Genomic DNA, 21,981 nt, shown 5'->3' with positions numbered 1-21,981 from the left:
GGGAAGAAAGGTGAGGGGACAGAGATTACTTTATTGACATAATGTAACGTAGCATTCTAACTGGCTACACTACTGAAACTCACTAGTTCTTAAGTTATTTTTCTTATTTTTTCTTTTCATTCTTAAATGAAATGAAAAAATTCTTTAAAAAAATCATTCTAAAAAACTGGGGGACCTTAAAAACAATATAGTGTTTTTAGCTTGAAGAAGAGAATGCACATTTGAGACACAACTATTGTTTACTTTAAAAGATGTTACATAGAAGAGGGATTAGTTTTATCTAATCAGGCCTCATGAAGCAAAAGTAGAACCAATGGGCTGAAGTTTTAAAGGGATCAGATTTTGTTCCAGGAGAAAGGAAAATGGCAACAACCCCACCAATTTTATATAAGTTAAAGTAGAAAATGACTGCCTCATAGGAATATTGAGTTCTTAACATCTGTCTTAACCTCTATCTACTGAAAAAAGTTTGTTGTAACAAAAATTTATGTTTCAGGTAGGGTGTTGGATTAAATGACTTCTGATGTCCATTTCAAATGAAAGATGTGTTGATTTTAGGTGCCAGCTATGATTTTAATTTTTTTAGTCACAATGACTAATTTTAAGTAGTTTATGATATAATAATTCTGCCAAACCATTGGCTTTTATCTCTCTATTTATGCCTTCCCTGTATCTCAACAATTCTTTAGTTTTTCTTCACATCTACTCTTCCTCTCTATTTCTCTTGTTGCCACCACATCAGAATTATAGAAACATTTTTCCATCTGTTAACCCTGAATTCAGTCTGCTCAGTCTATTTTATCCCTCTTATTACTGCTATACTAATTGCTTTTATCATAAACCCCCTTTAATCAGTAACCTCAAAACGGGTGAAAATCCAAATTCCTTAGTTTAGGTATAATATATGAGAAATGTCATTTGAATAAAGATTAAGAGGGATGCATTTAACTATGTTGCATTTCATTGTAATCATTGCATTCATATTTATTCTATAAAAGATATCTTTGGCTATATTTTTAAAATGCAAACTCTGTATAATCAGGGATTATTGTATTCTTGGCGCTTGTACTTCTAACCCTAGCACATTGCCCAGAGTATGTACTAAATACTTTTTGATTAAACTTCCAGGAATGAGAAGTCTCTGAGTGATGGAAGTAGTGACTGAGACAGAAACTAGAAGAATGGAAAAAGGAGTTCACTGCCTTCTCCCAGCCTGCTTTATGTGTGTGGCAGAAGATAGGAAGGGTAACATATAGTCAAAATTAGAGTGAATAATCAGTGATAAGAATGTTATTTGGAAAAAAGAAAGAGTACTGTGAGGATAGGTAGGTGACAATTACAGGATTTTGCAGTGGAGAGAGCACTGGCCTGATTTCAAGAACTGAGTTCAAATATGACATCAGAATTTACAAGCTGGGCAGATCACTTAATCTCTGTCTCATCTAGTTTCCTCAACTGTAAAAGGGGATAAGGATAACACCTACCTCCCAGAGTTATTGTGAGAAGCAAAATGGACATTTTAAAAATGCTCGGCAGAGCACCTGGTACATAATGCTTTGCTCTTGTTATTTTCAATTAGGTTATGGAACACATTTGGGACAGCTGGGCGTTATAGTGGATGGAGCACTGGGCTTAGAAACAGAAAGACTCGTCTTTCTGAGTTCAAATCTGGCCTCAAATACTTAATCCTGTTTGCTTAAACTCTTCACCAGTAAAATAAACTGGAAAAGGACATGTCAAATTACTTCAATGTCTTTGCCAAAAAAAAAAAAATTCCAAAGGAGGCCACAAAGAATTGGATACAAGTAAAATCTGACTGATCAATAAAAACAAAAATGGAACACATGGCTGCATTTGGAAATGAGCCATGCAAAGTATATATGTATGACCACCTCTCCCATGTGAAGCTCTGACCAATTAAGACAGGAGTATGCAATGTCTTTGCTCCTTATTTCATTAGACTCACTTTATTACAAAATATTTTGGCTTCTACATTAAATCCATAATGAGAACATTTGAATTTCTCTCCCATCCCTGCTACTTCTTGACTGTGAGCTTACTTTTCTCAGTTCCCTCATTTAAATTTATAAAATTGGTATCATAATCCTTGCCCACTTTGTTTCACAGCATTATTGTGAAATACAAATGTATATGCATTTGGAAACTGTGCACGCAATATATGTAAGTAATTATCCATTGCTTCCAATACTGTGGAAGGGGGGACATTTATTAAGAACCTAGTATATGCCATACACTGTGGTAAAAGCTTTCCTAATACCTTATTTAGTCTTACAACAATAAAAGGTGAATAGCTCTGAAAAGGAATGCTCATGAAATATATATTTTGTTTCTTTAGGGATATATTGAAACTTTCCATAGGAAATGGTTATTGTGCAAAGTTTTAAGGGCATTCAGTTGCAGGCTGATAGAGAAAGTATTCTGTTTTGATTTCCTGACTATTTATTTAGATTTAGAGAGTGGAGAAAAGGAGCCATTGCCCCACTAAGGAAGATTTTCTGTGGGATGGGAACCTTAAATCCTCTGTGAAGGAAAGAGCACAATGATTGACATCAGAGATCCTGATTTGAATCCAGATCTAACATTGTCAATCTCTGTGTCAAGGTAAGTCACTTCATTTCTCTGCATCTCAGTTTTCCCATTTATATAAAAAAATGAAGATAATTTTACCTGCCTAATTGACCTCAGAGGGATGTAGTGAGGAAAGTACTTTGTGCTATTTAAGAACATGTGTTCTATGGTCCTTTGGCATTTACTTCCTAAATGAATGAATGAATGAGTGAGTGAGTCAATAAATGCATCAATACAATATTTATTATGAGTTCACAATGATCCAAGCACTGTTTCAAGCAATGGTATTCTGTAATTCCTCCATTCTTTTCAAATCTCCAGAACTATCATTTGAACTATAAATGTCAAGTCCTTTGGTCCTTGCCATCAGACCTGCTGCTGCCCCCTTAGGACTTCTAAGTCTTTCTATATATGCTATAACCAAACTTTTTCATGTCCACTAATTAGAGCATAAAAGTGAAAGTAGGGATTTTCTCAATTTGTATATTTGTATTCCTAGCTATAGCGATTGATTCACAGTAAGCACCTAACACATACATATCTTTTTATTCATCAGTTTGAATTAATACTCTTATTTTTATTTAGAGTCAGTGTGCATTAGTGGATAAATAATGGTGTAAGAGTGAAGAAACTTACCTTTAAAATCCTAGTTCTCATGCTTCCTGGTTGTGAAATTTTGGGGAAAAAGGCTCAATATCTCTGAGTCTCAATTTAGTAATCTGTTAAATAGAAATGATGATATATACAACCTCACAGTGTGGTGATGGGGAAAACATTTTGCAAATCACAAAGAGCAATGTGAGTGTGAGTTATTCTTACTGTGAGAGATGATGAAATCACAAAGCAGGTAGAATGGCTATTTTTTACTCATCCCAGTAATATGGAGAAAGTATAAGGAAGTATAAGGGAGAATTCTTACAATTAAAGAGTTTATTTGCTGAGTATGGGGGACACACACAAAAGAGATACACATGAGAGAGCAATACAAGAAAGCATACAATTAAAAATGCTATGTAATGAGTAAAATCTGTATCAGATTGCTTTCACTACCCCAGGGAGAAGGTTAGTAGGGGGAGAGAGAGCAAGAGAAGGAGGGTAAGAAGGAGGACCAGCATTTGGAAATCAAAATTTTAAAAAATGTTAAAAATTGTTATACATGTAATTGGGAAAAAAAAAACTTAAACAATCTACTCAGCATCTAATAGTTCCAGGAATCTGTGGTTCATTTTATAAGCTTACCAAAAATTTACTCTAAGAGAACCTTTATCCTTTCTCCTACTCCTATGCTTAAGTAAAGAATTTTCTTTGTTGTGGTCAAAAAAATAAGCCCAAATTCACCTGTTGAACATTTCTATATAAATTAGCCTATTCATGTTTAATTTAATTGATTTTAGAATACAAGACCATGAACTATTGCTAGACCCCTCTTCACTACCTTTCAGCATGACAAAACCTTCAACAACTTGCCTTCCTTTTAAATAATAATAATGATAATAATAATAAGTTAACATTTATATAATTCTTTAAAGCTTCTCATGCATTTTACAAATATTATTTCATTTAGTCCTGATAAGAACCCTGAGGAATAGTTTCTATTATTATCCCCACTTTATAGATATAGAAACTGAGGCAGATCAAATTTAAATGATAAAATAATAAATGATGAAATGATAACAAACATCTGTAATGTGCTAAGCACTATAGAAGACTATGGTAATATAAGATAAGAAGGAAACAGTCTCTACCCTCTAGGAACTTACATTCTATTAAGTTATATTCTATTATTTATATATTCTATAAAAATATGTACATAGGTAATTATATACAGAATATATTAAAGAAAAATATTGGGTTTTTCCCCATACTCCAAGGCACCAGAGCAAGGCTTTAGTGAAGAAAAAATTAACTTCATGTTTAGAATAATTAACGAATAATCATAACCACCTATTTCAAGTACATTGTATGTTATTGTTCAATGAATTCTTTTGCACACCGCACCTTATTAGATTCCAACAATAAACCTTTCAGGAAGATTGGAAAGGAAAGATTATTTTATTTTTACAGATAAAATAAATTGAAATTCAAAGTTGTTTAGTGAAATTAGAGTCACATTGCCAAGCTGGGAATGAATGGAGCTTCCTCATCCTGTTGGCTATGGCAACTTCTCAGACAAACTCCTGGGCAGCCCCAAGGACAATCATGTGTATGCTTTGGGAGTCCTCTAGCCTTGCCCTTGACAGCACTTTCCTCTCTCTGTGGCTCAAGGTAAAAGAGACCTACTTGCTTTCTTTTGTCCAATTTACCTTACTTGTGACATCACTTTTCTGAATCCTTATGATATGGCAGACCCCATCCTCAGTCCAGATCAGAGGTGGGTCTTCCATGAACCAGGAGTCAAGAGAGACAAGAGACAAAAGGACGAATAAACGTCTTTTGAGGGTGAAATATTTTTGCCTATTTTTGTAACCTCTGACACTAACATAGTTCCTGGCCCACAATAGGTACTTAATATAAACTTATTGAATTGAATTGAATATATTATGGAACTATAATATCTTCCCATTATGGATGGGAAATCTCAGGGAAATCAGCATTAATTCAAATGAGTTTCCATAGCAATTTCATAGCATCAGGTTCTATGCATATAGAGTAAGCAATAGAGCAGCATTGGTGAATGTTTAAAAGTTTGTATGTCCAAATAGCACACCTCTCTGCCCTGCTTTTCTCCACAATTACCCCAGAGAGCAGAGGAAGGAAGTGCTTGCTTTGGGCAGCTGGAGAGAGGGTGGGGCACACAAAAAATGTCCTCTGGTGCTGGAAAGAGCAGAAGAAGGAGCTCCCCCTGTGCCTGCTCTCATGCCAATACTTCACCAATGCTGCAATAGAGTAACAAAGGGCAGAATGTTGGCAGACAGAATTATGATCTCTTGGGCAAAAATCCTAGCTCAAGCTCCTTTAATATTTTTCCTTCAAAAAATTTTCAGCCAAAATAAAGTCCTAGCTATTTCTTGAAATTAAAATCCCATTACATTTCTCTGAATTCCCCCACAAATGAATTGTTTGCTTCTTCTCACCCCCATTATACATTTCTTTATCCCATGTTTGTTACTCCTCTCTCCTTCCTCATTGTTTTCTTTCTATTGTACTTTGTGACATATATCTTAAATAGACCTCATTCCCCACCCCTATCTCAATGAAATATTCTTGAGGTCTTGGACTATTTTCATCTTTATGGGTTTGAATTATGCACAACTACTGCTTAACAAATATTCAATGAATTGTTTAGGAGAGCATTTGAGTTGAAAAAAAGATCTAGGTATCAGTAGATTATAAGGTAAATATGGATGAACAGTTTTATATGGCAATTCCATAAACTAATTTAAACTTATAATGACCAGATGACATCAGGTATATTGGTATAGGAGCTTTGGCAGAACAATAATAAATGATGAATGGTCCAGAGGAGGGGAATATGTTGAAAGTTCTCAACTTTATACCATCTGAAGATCTAATGGGATAAATTGGTATATTTAACAAAGAATAAAAAAGACTAGGAGTCATATGGAAGCTACCTTCAAGTATGTAAAGGTATCTCATGTAGAATACAGTTTAGATTTATTCTGTTTGATCTCATCAGGCAGAATTTGAAATGATGGGTAAAAATAAATTACAAAGAGGTATTTTTAAGCCCATTGTAAAAACAAAATTCTAAGGAATTAGAAAATTCTGAAAGTGGAATGGATTGCCCTGGGTCCCCACTCATTGAGTCTTTAGAAGAAAAGATTGGATGATCACTTATCATTCTTGCTATAAAGTGAATTTCTGTTAACATATGGTTTGGACTATTTGACCTCTAAGTTCTCTTCTGATGATTGGTGTCTTTGGTATGCTGAAATTCTGAGTAAAATTGAGGAAACAGTGGAATAATGCTACAAGAAGGATTTAGTGTTTTGTAGTGACCTTCATTCTCACATTTCATCATGTCAATTAGGATCATTTAAAGTATCTGAGGATTTTAATCCTAGAGAAGAAAAAAGAGTTATGGCATTACCATTATCTTCAAGTATTTGAAGCATTATCATGGTGAAGAGGGATTTATGGGGTGTTCAAGAAGGACTAGGACCTCTTTTCAGGACTGATCAGCTACTTTGGGTGTTTACCTATCACCCAACTCTCACTTGTGTTTGGAAAGGAAATAAGACTGACAGTTTGTGGGGGAAGGGGCTACTGGGAGTGGCAGTTGGGTATTGTGACTAGCACTTCCTTTCTGCTGAGTTGGGTCTTGCTTCCTGGTGTTGGAGGGGAAAGGAGCTTGTTCAGCCCAGTCTGGAGTGACATGCTCTTCTTGGTTCAGCCAGAAGACACAGACTTCTGAAAGTTAGACCTGTTCTTGTTTGCTTTCTATCTACTGCTAAGATTCTTAATTATACAAAACTGGACTGATATAAAGTAGAAGGGAGTGGGACAAACCTCCACCAGCCTCTGGGGCCTGGACTCATGTCTGAAGCTGAGAAAAACTCCAATTCCAACTGGTTATTAAACTTTATATTATTTGAATTCTCAGTCAGCTAAGTGGACTATCTTTTCTGGTCATAGAGGGAGCTGAACATCAGTTCAGTCATTCTACAACAAACAGTCCTTATCAGACCCCTGCTGTTTCCTCTCAGCAGGGGGCATCTCCCTCCTTTGCTTCACCAAGCAACTTCCCTCAACTCCTCCATACCCCATACAAACCTCCCACTATCCCCCATTTTTCCAATCCCATTTCCTTTCCCAACAAATATTACATGTGTCTCCAAGAAGCTATTGCATGCATTATGGTTATAACCCAGAAAAAATTCTCTGAAGACAGGCTAAACCAGTTTGAGGGTAACCAACAAGCCTTAAAATCATCAATGACTTCGAAGGATGTCTACTCCAAGAATGTGAAGACTTTCCCAAGTAAGATGGGTAGATGAGAACTTGTTCCAATGACTACAAAGGCAGATGATGCAGGTACTTTGTAGTTTGGTCAGATGTCAAAAACATCAAGATAATCTACTGCAACCCAGGACATCACCAGTCATCCTGACTGTTGTCTTGCTTCTGGTCTTGATGACTCTGGAAGAAAGAGTGAGGCGGGTGATTGTGTAATTAGAACTCAATCAAATCCAACTTACATGAAAATCAAGACATTACGCATGATCTACTTCATTCTCTTTGAAATGGAAAGATGAAGAACACCAGAAAAAATAAATATGGACTGTTCTGATTGTCTTCAGAAGATAGAAATGGGAATAATGTGTAGCATTATAATAAAGGCAGGCAGATTGAATCAGGAAAAGCTGCTTAGTAATAAAGTAGCATCCCAAATCAGGAATCAAATAAATAATCTTTAACTGGTAGTTCTTCAAATAGAGAATGGTCAAAGATTTATTGTTGGAAAAGGAATTTTTGTTCACATACAATTTAGTCCACATGGCCTTTGAGGTCCCTTCTTACCTGATGTTCTATGATTCCAACAAAATGTCTTCAATGATTCCCTATTATCTATTGAGTTGATTCCAATGGCTTTCCTTATTGGTTATGATTTTCCAAAATCCCAAAGCATCTCAAACTTTTCAGCTTTATCTTATATTATTTCCTTCTACAAATTCTATACTCTGGAATAATTTTATAAATCTGGTCCTGAGAACAAGTTGCACTTTCCTTTCCCAGACTCTGAAATCCCTCCTTCCAGCTCCCTGTGCAATGTATTTAAATACTGAAGTTCAATCCACTTTTTGAAAAAATCACAATGCAAATGCAATTTCTTCCATGAAACCTTCCTTCATCATCCTGTAATAACCTCTAGGTACTTTCCGAAGTCATGCTTTTGTAAATGACTAGTGGACTAGTGAGTTCACTTATAATTTGCAATTTTCTATTATGTTTTTCTTGGATATATCACCAGCCTTAATCAGATTGTGATGTGATCACAGGCAGTCGGGTGATGTAGATGCTCCCTATCCTCAGTGGATAGATTGCTGGTCAGGAGGAGTTGAGTACACGTTCTAATTTAGACTCTTCCTGGTTACATAACTTTATAATCTCTCCATCTTAGTTTCCTTCTCTGAAAAATAGAAATTATAATAGCACCTGCCTTGCAGCATTGTTGTAAGGATAAAATGAGGAATTTATGAAGTATTGTGTAAATCTTGTAGCACCATTTAAATGCTAGCTGTTTTAGTGGCAAAGGTAATGCTTTAATAAAGGGTTGAAACTCTCCCAGTGCCGAACATAATGCCCCTTATAAAATATTTACACAAGAAATATCTGTACAATGAATATATTAGGTAAAATTAACAATATAGTAAGGGTATTGTAAAATGGTACCAGTGAGGACCATGCTTATGTTCAGGTGTGTCTATATGGGGAGCATAATCAATCAGGAAGCATTGAAATGCCTACCATGTACAAGGCATTCTGCTAGGAGCTAAAGAATCAATTTTATTTTTTTTAAAGGCTGGACCTCCAGGAGCTTAAATGAGATTAAATTTTAGATCAAAGACTTCATGTTTGTCACCTATGGTCCTTTGGTGGGAGCTTGGTGCTTTATCAGAACATACAGTGAACATGGCATAGGAAGGCAGGCATCCACAGATCAGTCACTATGTAGGCAGAATTTCTACACTCATCAAGAGGAACACATTGAAATGATCTAAAGAAATAGTCAGGAAATCAAAGAAAGACACTTTCCCAGTCAGTCTGCAACTGAATGCCCTAATAACTTTGCAGGAAAACCATTTTCTATGGACATAGTCATATACCGGGGGGGGGGGGGGGATACCCATCTCAGAGTTTCCCTTGAAACTCCTTTGAACAAACATAAAACAGAAATAAAAAGGGACAGAGATTTCTTGTGAGCCTCTTTTGCAACCAAAGGTACTTCTTAATATACATATTTTTAGGGGAATGATGATCATCCTGTGTCCAATTTACCAAGGAATATACATATGTGTACAACACATGCATATCATATATGTGTGTACATACAGCACATGTATTATGTATTAAACACAAATAAACATATGAAGGTATATAAATATTGCATACACACAAACATAAAAACACATAGAAAGTATTTGTTTACTTCCCAGCCTAAGGATGCCTAATATTAGAACTCATTCATTCATTAATGCTTACAGAATAACAGTCTGTCTGGTCTTTGCTCTTTCCTCTCTGGAAAGCAACAGAATGGATATGAAGAATAGGTTGGCTAGAAGTGCTTTTTGATGGCTCTGAAGAGCCATAATTGGCAGCCTTTGAACCATTGAGTGATTTTATCATTTTTAGCAAAAGGAATTTTCATTAACTGTTTGCTTTCCAAGGGTTTAAGTATCATGCCAAAGAAATCATCCATATTATCTAATGTCTGGATATCTAAAATGATAGAATTCAGGATTTCAATTGTAAAATATTATGAAATTTGGGAGATACTGATGGTTTCAGAGATTCACAGAAATCCCATGTCAGAAAGTACCTAATAAGGCCATTGTGTTCAAGCTATAGCTCAATAGAATACAACATAAGCCCCTCAAGTACATAATCAAAGGAGTATTTATTCTGCCTCTATTTGAAGATCTCTGAAGTGAGAGATTGTACAGTAAACTTCTCTTAGATACACCATGTCCATATCATAGCACAAAATTGATTACTAGATTCTTAAAGGTCATAAAAACAATAAATAAAAACCAGCATTCACATAGTATTTTGAACTTTAAAGAGTTCTTTTTGTATGTTATCTCATTTGATTTTACAAACCTGTATGGAAGGTAGGCAAAATTTGTCTTGCGGAAAATATAGTTGAGAAAGAGGTAAAGTAATTTTTTGATATTCACACAAGTAGTCAGTTTCAGAGTCTAGAGTCATGTCTGTTCTGGTTGGATCTACCAAGATGGTCAGGATTGAAGTATGGAATAATACTCAACTGTATGTTGGTCATTTCTGAAACATCCTACACAAGTTTAGGTTGATATGTTTTTGGCCACAGTAAGAAACAAAGATTATTCATTAAGTTATAAAGTAGTTACATTATACCTAATAGAGGAAATACTCATGAAATAATAATCACCTGAAGTATTGACATATAAATTGTTTGGAATCCTATATATTGAACTGAAATTTTCCTCATTGCATCTTCCATCCATTAATCCTACCTAATTCTACCCTCTAGAACCCTATAGGACAAGGTTTAACACTCTTATAATGATAGCATTTCAAATAGTTAAAAACTAATGTGTCTCTCTGTTCTTCAGTCTAAACATTGCCAACTTCTCCAAGTTATCCTTGGTGGCAGGATCTTCAATTCTCTTACCAGTATGGTTGTACTTTTCAAGTTGAATTCAAGACTGACAATTCCTTCTTCCTAATGCATAATAATCCAGAAGTAGTGAGCTGAGTAGAAAACAATTTTATTCTTACTTCCATCATTCAGAATGCTTTGCCTCTAAGAAAAAAAAAAAATCCAAGATCAAACTACCTTCATTGGTTGCTTCATCACTCTCTCTCAACTCCCTGGCCCCCACCGCTGTGGATAAGGAAAGTAAATATTTACTGGTATGATATACAATTCTCTTTAGCAGGTCTCAATACTAATGTGTTAACCTTTTTCCCCCTCACATCTATTCATTGTTCATTTACTTAAATACTTCCTCCTCCTCATTCTCTGTGTTTTAGAAGATAACAAAGGCTATCAATCAACTGGAACAGTGCTGATGTTTCCATGGCAGTTTTGTAATTAGCTTTGTTCACTAGGGGTTCAGATGAGTCCAATAAACTCTTTTTTACAAGACTTTCAGGCAGAATATTCACTTTGTATTGCCAAAATGTGCAGGGAGTTCAACTTTGCCAACTCCTATCCTTCAATTCCCCAACAGAGAAGCATTGAATTTCAAAGTTCAAAAGAATATCAAAGGTCAGATGTCCAGGTTGTACTTAAATAGGAATTCCTTCAACCTCTCTGAAAAATGATTATTTGCCTTTGCTAGAAGGTCTCAAGTGATAGAGAGCACTCCCTGCTGAGACATACTATTTTTTACTTGAGAATAGATCTAAATATGCTATACATCCTCAGAAATTAAGATTCCACCCATTGATCCCAGTTTTGCCTTTCATTATTAAACACAATAGATCTAATCCCCCTGCCACATGGTAGCCCTTTATATATTTAAGGCTATCTACTCATATACTACAAACTTCTTTTTCAGATTAAATATTCACAGTTACTTTGCAGTGCACTTTCTAATCCTTTCTTTATACTGGCTACTCTTCCTGTGGACATCTTTCACCTAACCAATGTCCTTCCTAAAATGGGTTTCCTTGAACCATATAATAGTCATTTTAAATAAAGAAGGCAAAGTATGTGAGATCATTATTGTTGAAACATTTAAGTAATGTTTGACTCTTCTGGACCTTATTTGGGGGTTTTCTTCAATAATATACTGGAGCGGTATTTGAACTCAGGTTTTCCTGTCTTTAGGCTAGACTCTCCATTGACTGGTATCACGTAGCTGCCCTATTAATGCTATACAAATTCCAGCTACTATTATTATAAATTCTGTTATTCTGAGAGATGAATGCTTTGAAAATTTAGAAGTAATAGATGAACGTGAGTTGTCATTATTATCTTGTCCTGGTTTTGCATACCAAATTTGTCTCTGCTCTGATATTATCCCCAGGTGACTGATTTCAGGCTTTCTGACATCCACTCCTTCTGATCTGCCCTTACAAACAAACATGACCCTTACTCATTTCATAAACAAAACACATTTGTGTGCGTGTGCACAGCTTTTGACATAATAAACAATTATCACAGAAGCCTCCTTAGATAAGCATCCCATGGGGAAAATGGCTTTGTTAGCTTTGATAGAAATTTATATCACTGAATCTAAAACTCACCACTGGAGACCTTTTCAAGGATTTAAGAAATGCTAAGGAGTTCCATTGTTCCAGAGGGCAGTCATCCAGAGGTAGAGCTGTTTTCATTAGGGACACAGTACTGTTCATATGTGTGTTTGTGTGTGTGCAGTTTAATTCAATAGTTCCATGTGCTTCCATGGCAAATACATTTGGAGACTTGGTCAGACAACATATAAAAGGTTATTGTTCAGAATATATGGAAATACGTTTCAGTATGTATGAGTTCTCACAAATAGTGCCTGTTCAACAAACAACTGAATATAACTCTTTTATCATTTATCTGATAGATTTTCATGGAGTGGTGAAGTCCTGGGTTTCAAAGTCAAGGTCAAAGGAAAACAAGCATTAAAAAGTCCCAAATACACTAGAAAGCATTTACTTTCACCAGATTCTTGGAATTGATTGTACATTTTTTGTCCAAGTATTATAATCCTAGCTAAATATATGGAGGTTCAATACCAGAAACCCAATATGAATGAATGTTTAAACTATAACAATATATGGAATATATGGGATGATAGGAGTAACATAGTGATAGTCTCTCGGTGACCGAGAATGACTATTGTCTTTGTACATTATCATCTACAGTGTACCCTCATGTGGCTTTGGAGTCCAAAGGCTGAGGCACACAGTTTGTGGCACATGGGGCCTGGGACTCCAGTTGTTATGGGAGGTGCGGTTGTGGCCTGGTGTCGGCGTTCACGCGCAGCGGCAAGACGTCGACGTCGCTCATCTTCAAAGGTGGTGGCGGCCTGGTGAATGTGGGCTCTCCAGCTGCTTCTGTCAGAGGCAGCGAGTTCTAGTTGCTTTGGTGTCATGCCAGCCCACTTCAAGTTGGACTTTAGCTGATCCTTGAATCTTTTCTTTGGTCGGCCTTGTTTCCTGAGTCCAGCTGACAGTTCACCATAGAATACCTGTCTTGGTATTCGCTGTGGGTCCATGCGGATGACGTGTCCAGACCATCGTAGCTGGGTTTGGAGGACTTCGATGCTGGTGGAGTTGGCTCTGTCGAGGACTTCCTGGTTGGTGATTTGGTCCTGCCATTGGATCCTCATGATTGACCGGAGGGAGCGTTGGTGGAATTGCTCCAGCTGTTTCATGTGCTTCCTGTACAGTGTCCATGTCTCACAACCGTACAGGAGCGAGCTGAGGACCACTGTGTTATACACTTTGAGCTTCATCGCAGTGCTTACACTGCTGTGTTGGAGGACTTTGGAGAGCAGCCACCCAAATGCCTGGCTGGCCTTTTGGATCCTGGCATTGATCTCATGGTCTAGGGACCCATCATTGGCGATGGTGCTGCCCAGGTACTTGAAAGTGTTGACGTTAGAAAGCTGCGTGCCATCGATTGTAATGCACGGCTGGTTCTTTGGCCTCCCTGGTGCAGGTTGGAACAGCACCTCTGTTTTGCTGAGGCTGATAGTCAGGCCAAACAGTTTTGTTGTGGTAGAGAACCTGTCCACAATGGTTTGGAGATGATTTCCTTGGTGGGCCATGAGAGCACAGTCATCTGCAAAGAGAGCTTCCAGGATGAGTCTCTCTGTTGTCTTTGTTTTTGCAGTCAGGTGGCGAAGGTTGAATAGTGAGCCATCCAGTTGGTATTTGATATAGATGCCCAGGTCTAGATTCATCACAGCGTGTCGTAATACTTGGGTGAAGTATAGGTTGAATAGCATCGGAGCAAGGACGCAGCCTTGTTTCACGTCATTGGAGATGTTAAAGCGATCGGAAGTCTCTCCACCAGGTAGGACTTCCCCTGTCATGTCGACATGAAAGAGCTGGATCAGTTTGACGAATTTTGCTGGCAACCGAGCTTGCTGAGGATCACCCACAATGCATCCCTGTTCACTGTGTCGAAAGCCTTTGTCAGGTCTATGAAGACAATGTAGAGACTCAGGTTCTCCTCAAGGCATTTTTCCTGCATTTACCTCACTGTGAAGACCATGTTGATGGTGCTGTGTTCTGGTCGGATATCAGGCAGGTTCTGCTCTGAAACATATGATAGGAGTCTGTTGAGTATAACACAGGCGAGGATCTTTCCAGCAGTGGAGAGTAGTGAGATGCCTCTATAGTTGTCACAGGCTGCTTGTGAGCCCTTGTTCTTATATAGGGCTATGATGGAGGCATCTCTGAGTTCTGGGGGCATGTCCTCCTCTTCCCATATGCTGGTCAGCACTATGTGGAATGCCTGGAGCTCCTGTCCATTTAAGGCCTTGTACACCTCGGTTGGGATCCTGTCTTTACCGGGTGCCTTGCCTGTACTCAATGTTTAATGGCTTTTTGGACTTCCTCTATTGAAGTAGGGACATCAAGTTGCTCAATGATGCGGTTTTGGGGGATCTGGTCAAGGATGCTTTGGTCGACTGAAGAGGGTCGGTTGAGAAGCTGACTGAAGTGTTCTTTCTACCTGTTTCTGATGCCTTTTTTATCTTTTATGAGAGTGTCACCGTCAGAGGATAGCAAGGGAGTGGTGGTGGATTTTAATGGCCCATAGACAGTCTTGAGGGCACTGAAAAATTGTTTGTAGTTTTTGGTATCCGCAAAGCACTGGATTTCTTCTGCCTTTTTTTTCCCACCATTGGTCTTGCATCTTCCTGATCTCACACTGTGCCGTGGCTTGGAGAAACTTGAATCTGTCCTTTTTAGGAGCAGAGTTTGGGATATTTTGCCACTCCATAAAGGCTTTGTTCTTTTTGCTCAATAGGTCTTCAATAGCAGTGTTGTTCTTGTAGAACCAGTTCTGGTGGTTGCATTGTTTGGGGCCTAGGACTGCCTTTGGTGTTTCCTTCACTGTGTCTCTGAATTGGTTCCATTTCTCGGTTGAGCTTCCAGTGAGTGGTCCCTTGGTAGACAGCTTGTTTTCCAGGCAAGATTGGAATGTTTGCAAATAAGATGGATCTATAAGACGACTAACGTTGTAAACTGCGTGAACTGTCTGGGCGCGTTTTGGATGGTGAGGCGCAATGCGTATTTAAAGAGTCACTCTAACCAATAAGTGGTCTGTCCAGCATTCAGCTCCTCTCATGGCTCTGGTGATCTGTACATCCTGGATGTCTCACCGGCGTACAATGATTTAGTCAATGAGATGCCACTGTTTTGATCGTGGGTGCATCCGTGTTGTTTTATGTTTGTTTGCCATTCTGAACACAGTGTTCTTGATGGTGAGTTCAAACTCTGAGCATTTGATGAGTAGTAGTAGGCTGTTCTTGTTCATTTTGCCCACGCCATGTTTGCCGAGCACTCCTTTCCAGCTTTCATGGTCCTGGCCAACGTGGGCATTGAAGTCTCCCAGTAGTATCAGCTTGTCATTTGTGGGCACTGAGTGCAGGACAACACTCAGGTGAGAGTAGAGCTGCTCGGTGGTCTCCTCTGTGCTGGTCAGTGTTGGGGCATGTGCACTGATGATTGTGGCATACCAGTCTAGAAATAACATAATGGAGGGAATATACACACTATTAAAAAAGGAAACAAAAATATAATTTTTGATAAACCCAGTTCTTTTGGATTTTAAGACTGGGCTCTTATCCACTGTACCAAATTTCCTATGAGTTACTATTATTTATTAAATACAGGCTGGCTTTCAATACTAAAGGAAATGAATAATAGAGAAAGGTAGTCCCAATAATAAGCTATAGTTAAGTATAATTAAACCCAGACAGAATTAGAATGTGAAGAAAAGTTCAGAAGATATCCTTATCTACTACTCCATGAATAGTGATCTTCAATTTTAGGCCAAGGGAAAGAGGCTTATTTGATTTGGAGGAGGTTATGATTATAGGAATGACCATTGAAAAGATCAATCAAGAAGAATAGATTTGGACTTCCAGCTAAGCATGGCGGCAGTCTTGACACAGGACACTTCCTTTCTCCAGCACCCACCGATATATACTACCTCAAAAGGCTAAAAAAATTTCCATAAGAATGGAGGGACTCTACAGTAGGGCGTAGCATTGAAGGTACATGGGATTTGGGCATTTCCACACTATAAGAGTGTGAAAAAGCTCCTACCCAAACATGAGCCATTCTACCTTCCCCCACCCCAAGTACAGAGTCGGAGTCAGAGCCAGGACATGCCAGAATCAAAGAGTATGCGAAGGGCATCACTAGAGTAAGGGGCATCTCAAAGTCCTGGGGAGCTGACTAAGACAAACAAAGACCTACCCATGAGAGCAGCTACACCTGAAACCATGGTGGGCGGGGGAGTGCAGACCATAGGCACTCCCGGGAAGGTAGCACAGAGAAGAACTGTGAACAGCGGATGGTGTGGAGGTCGGAGAGCTTGCCTCAGGCAAAATCCTTGCTCCTTTACTCCATACACAGAGAACCTACCCAACTCACTCAGATTTCTGACTAAAAAGGGAGGAAAAAAAAAACTCCACAGTGATGGCAAAGTGGGTGTAGGACCAACAAACAACTTCCAAGAAAAACCAAAAAAAGAGCACTGTCCCTCAAAAATTTTTGTGGAGGAAAAACCCAGCCTACAGAGGGAATAAAAGAGAAAATTCAAACAAAGACAAAAAACTTCTAAAAATGGAAATTGTCCACAAGATCTGAATGAATTTAAATTGGAGCTTATCAAAAATATGGACGCCTTCTGACAAGAAGAATGGGAAATGGTTCAAAGAGAAAATTAAAAAAAATTGTAGCAGAAAATCAAAAAAATTAAAGCAGAAAACCAGGCCATAAGAACCAGAATTGGGCAACTGGAAACCAATGATCTTGCACAACAGCAAGAATTAATAAAACAAAGTCAAAAGATTGACAAAAATAGAAGAAAACATAATATATCTCACTGACAAGGTGACAGATCAGGAAAAAAGGAAGGAGGGACAACTTGAGAATCATTGGTCTACCTGAAAATCTACAAATAAACAGAAATCTTGCCATCACACTACAAGATTATCCAAGAAAACTGCCCGGATGTTCTTGAACAAGGAGGCAAAAGAGACATTGAAATAGTTTGTAGAACACCCTCTACACTAAATTCCCAAAAGACAACTCCCAGTAATGTAATTGCCAAATTCCAGAGCTTTCAAGCTAAGGAGAAAATTCTACAAGAAACCAAAAAGAGACAAATCAGATACCAAGGAGCACCTATCAGGATCACACAAGAACTGGCAGCTTCCATACTAAAGGACCACAAGGCTTAGAACATGATACTCAGAAAGGCAAGAGAACTGGGTCTTCAACCAAGAATAGCCTATCCATCAAAATTGACTATATACTTCCAGGGGAAAGTATGGGCATTCAACAAAATTGAAGATTTTCAAGTATTGGTAAAGAAAATACCAGAACTAAGTGGAAAGTTTGATATCCTAACACAAAGATCAAAAGAAACATGAAAAGGTAAATAAGAAAGAGAGGGAAGAGAATAAAAAAAATAATTCAAACTCTCTTCTTTAAGGGCTACAATTAGATCAAATTATATATATTAATATATGGGGGAAATGTTATTTGTAACTCTCAAAAAGTGTATTCATTGCTATAGTAATTAGAAGAATCACTCATAGGAAAATGTTGGGGCATTAAGGGCTATAAGTTGATATGCAAAAAAAAAGAAAAAGGGGTGGGGGGAATGGAAGATGGTACCAAGAGATAATTGAAGAAATAAAATGATTAGGATCATCCCTTATGCACACAAAGATACACATGGGAAGGGGAGGGGAAGAATACTCTTATAAGAAGGAGAGAAAGAGAGTGCTAATAGGTAATACTTAAACTTTACTCTCAGTGAAATCAGTTCTGAGAGGTAAGATCATCTAGATCCATTGGGATCTTGAATTCTATCTTATCCTACAGGGTAAGTGATAAGAGAAAACTGAGGGGTTTAGGCGTAGGGAATACAAAAACAAAAGGAAAGAGAGGGAGGAGGGAACTTAACAGATCCTAAAAATACAAGAAGGGAACTAAAAGGGAGAAACCAGAAAGGGAAGTATATTAAGGAAGGGGATTAGGGATTAATTAATTATTGATTATTAATTAATGATTAAAAGTAAACCACTGGATTAAAAGGATATAGCAAAAGAAGAAGACACAACTAGGAGAGGATATCAAAATGCTAGAGAATTCACAAGTGACAATCATAACTTTGAATGTGAATGGGATGAACTCACCCATAAAATGTAAATGAATAGGAGAGTGGATTAGAATCCAAAATCCTACCATATGTTGTCTATAAGAAACACACCAGGGAGATCGGACTTCCGGTTAAGATGGCGGCTTAGAGAAAGCTAAAGCTCAGATCTCCGGAAAACCCTTCCCGACCCATCTCAAACCAAAAGCTCCTAAGGCGCCGAAATTCAAAACGATCAACAGCACAGACCCTGGGAAGCCTCCTCCTGGACCTGGACCCGGTTCAAAAGGTACGGCTCCCCTCAAAAGCCAGAACCCGAGATCACTCGGACCTCAGGGGTAGGAGCGCAGAGTCCAAGGCTCCCGGAAGCCGCAGCCCGGCCGGGCTCAGAGAGCAGAGTCCTCCGAACCACAACCCTCAGGGCCTTCTACCCGAGTCCGGGTGAAAGTTACTGCCTGGGGCTTCCACTGCAGAGAGCTGGTCAAAACAACAGCAACCCTCAGGGCGGGCAAAACAGCCTCACGGGCTGGATCCTGCTATCCAAGTCTCAGTGAAAGTCCTTGCCCTCAGAGCTTGGGTTAGCTGCAGCCCATCCCCCCGCAGGCCGACGAAACAGCCTCATGGCCAGCGATTCTGAAGGCAACTTCCAGAAAGCGAGCCGGGGGGAGAGTGTGGCCTCGTGGTCCGACCCTTCCATTCCAGTTCCAGTGAGGCATATTCAGTTTAACCCAGGGAAAGCTCATAGAAGGGATAATCTGCCCCGGACTAAAGCCTCTGATCACCAGACAGAGATAAGAAAAGCTAATCCTCCACATTCAGAGATGGCAGCAAACTCCACAGAAGCACAGAAGCCCCAAAATACCAAGAAAAATAAGAAGAAAGGGGCAACTTTGGACACATTCTATGGAGCCAAAATACAAAATACAGAGCAGATAGAAGAAGATATACAAGAAAATTCTCCAAAATCTTCCAAAGGAAATAGAAACTCTCCACAAACCCATGAAGAATTTGAATCAGAAATGACCAAAAAGATGGAAGCCCTCTGGGAGGAAAAGTGGGAAATAATGCAAAAGAAATTCACGCATCTACAAAACCAGTTTGACCAAACTGTAAAAGAAAACCAGGCTTTAAAGCAAGAACTAATAAAGCAAAGCCAAAACACCAAGAAATTAGAAGAGAACATAAAATATCTCACCGACAAGGTGATAGATCTGGAAAATAGAGGGAGAAGAGAAAATTTAAGAATAATTGGACTCCCAGAAAAGCCAGAAATAAACACCAAACTGGACATGGTGATACAAGATATAATCAAAGAAAATTGCCCAGAGATTCTAGAACAAGGGGGCAATACAGCCACTGACAGAGCTCACAGAACACCTTCTACACTAAACCCCCAAAAGACAACTCCCAGGAATGTAATTGCCAAATTCCAAAGCTATCAAACAAAAGAAAAAATCCTACAGGAAGCCAGAAAAAGACAATTTAGATATAAAGGAATGCCAATCAGGGTCACACAAGACCTTGCAAGTTCTACTCTGAATGATCGTAAGGCATGGAACATGATCTTCAGAAAGGCAAGAGAGCTGGGTCTCCAACCAAGAATCAGCTACCCAGCAAAACTGACTATATACTTCCAAGGGAAAGTATGGGCATTCAACAAAATAGAAGACTTCCAACTTTTTGCAAAGAAAAGACCAGAGCTCTGTGGAAAGTTTGATACCGAAAATCAAAGAGCAAGGAATACCTGAAAAGGTAAATATTAAGGAAAGGGGAAAAATGTTATTTTCTTTTACTCAAACTCTCTTCTATAAGGACTACATTTATATCAATCTATGTATACTAATATGTGGGGAAAATGTAATGTATAAATAGGGGGTAAAGAAAGACCAAATAGAATAATCGTTCTCACACAAAGATTCACATGGGAAGGGGAGGGGAAGAAAACTCCTATAAGAAGGAGAGGAAGAGAGGGTTTTTTTTTTTTTTTACTTAAACCTCAATCTCAGGGAAATCAGCTCTGAGAGGGAAAAACATCCAGATCCATTGGGATCTTGAATTCTATCTTACCCAACAAGGGTAAGGAGAAGGGAAAACCAAGGGGGGGAGGGGGAGAGGGAGAACAAAAAGGGAGGGAAAGAGAGGGGGGAGGGGGAGGGAAGAAAAAGGGCGGGACTAAAAAGGGAAACATCAAGGGAGGGGACAAGGGGACTGATTCAAAGTAAATCACTGGACTAAAAGGTAGAGCCGAAGAAGAAAAGGTTAGAATTAGGGAAGGCAATCAAAATGCCAGGGAGTCCACAAATGACAATCATAACTTTGAACGTGAATGGGATGAACTCACCCATATAACGTAGACGAATAGCAGAATGGATTAGAATCCAAAACCCTACCATATGTTGTCTTCAAGAAACACACATGAGGCCGGTTGACACCCACAAGGTCAGAATTAAAGGATGGAGTAAGACCTTCTGGGCCTCAACTGATAGAAAGAAGGCAGGAGTGGTAATCATGATATCTGATAAAGCCAATGCAAAAATAGACCTGATCAAAATGGATAGGGAAGGTAATTATATTTTGTTAAAAGGGACTCTAGACAATGAGGAAATATCATTAATCAACATGTATGCACCAAATAATATAGCACCCAAATTTCTAATGGAGAAACTAGGAGAATTGAAGGAAGAAATAGACAATAAAACCATACTAGTGGGAGACTTAAACCAACCATTATCAAATTTAGAGAAATCAAATCAAAAAATAAATAAGAAAGAGGTAAAAGAAGTGAATGAAATCTTAGAAAAATTAGAATTAATAGACATATGGAGAAAAATAAATAGGGATAAAAAGGAATACACCTTCTTCTCAGCACCACATGGCACATTCACAAAAATTGACCATACATTAGGTCACAGAAACATAGCACACAAATGCAAAAAAGCAGAAATAATGAATGCAGCCTTCTCAGATCACAAGGCAATAAAAATAATGATTAGTAATGGTACATGGAAAACCAAATCTAAAACCAATTGGAAATTAAACAAAACCGTTTAGTTAAAGAAGAAATCATAGAAACAATTAATAATTTCATCAAGGAAAATGACAATGGCGAAACATCCTTTCAAACCTTTTGGGATGCAGCCAAAGCGGTAATCAGAGGTAAATTCATATCCCTGAATGCTTATATTAACAAACAAGGGAGAGCAGAGATCAATCAATTGGAAATGCAATTGAAAAAACTCGAAAGCGATCAAATAAAAAACCCCCAGCAGAAAACCAAATTAGAAATCCTAAAAATTAAGGGAGAAATTAATAAAATCGAAAGTGATAGAACTATTGATTTAATAAATAAGACAAGAAGCTGGTACTTTGAAAAAACAAAC

The sequence above is a fragment of the Monodelphis domestica genome, chromosome 1 (assembly GCF_027887165.1).
Source record: "Monodelphis domestica isolate mMonDom1 chromosome 1, mMonDom1.pri, whole genome shotgun sequence".
In the NCBI taxonomy this organism is placed as follows: Eukaryota; Metazoa; Chordata; class Mammalia; order Didelphimorphia; family Didelphidae; genus Monodelphis; species Monodelphis domestica.
Note: the sequence above shows the minus strand (reverse complement) of the source record.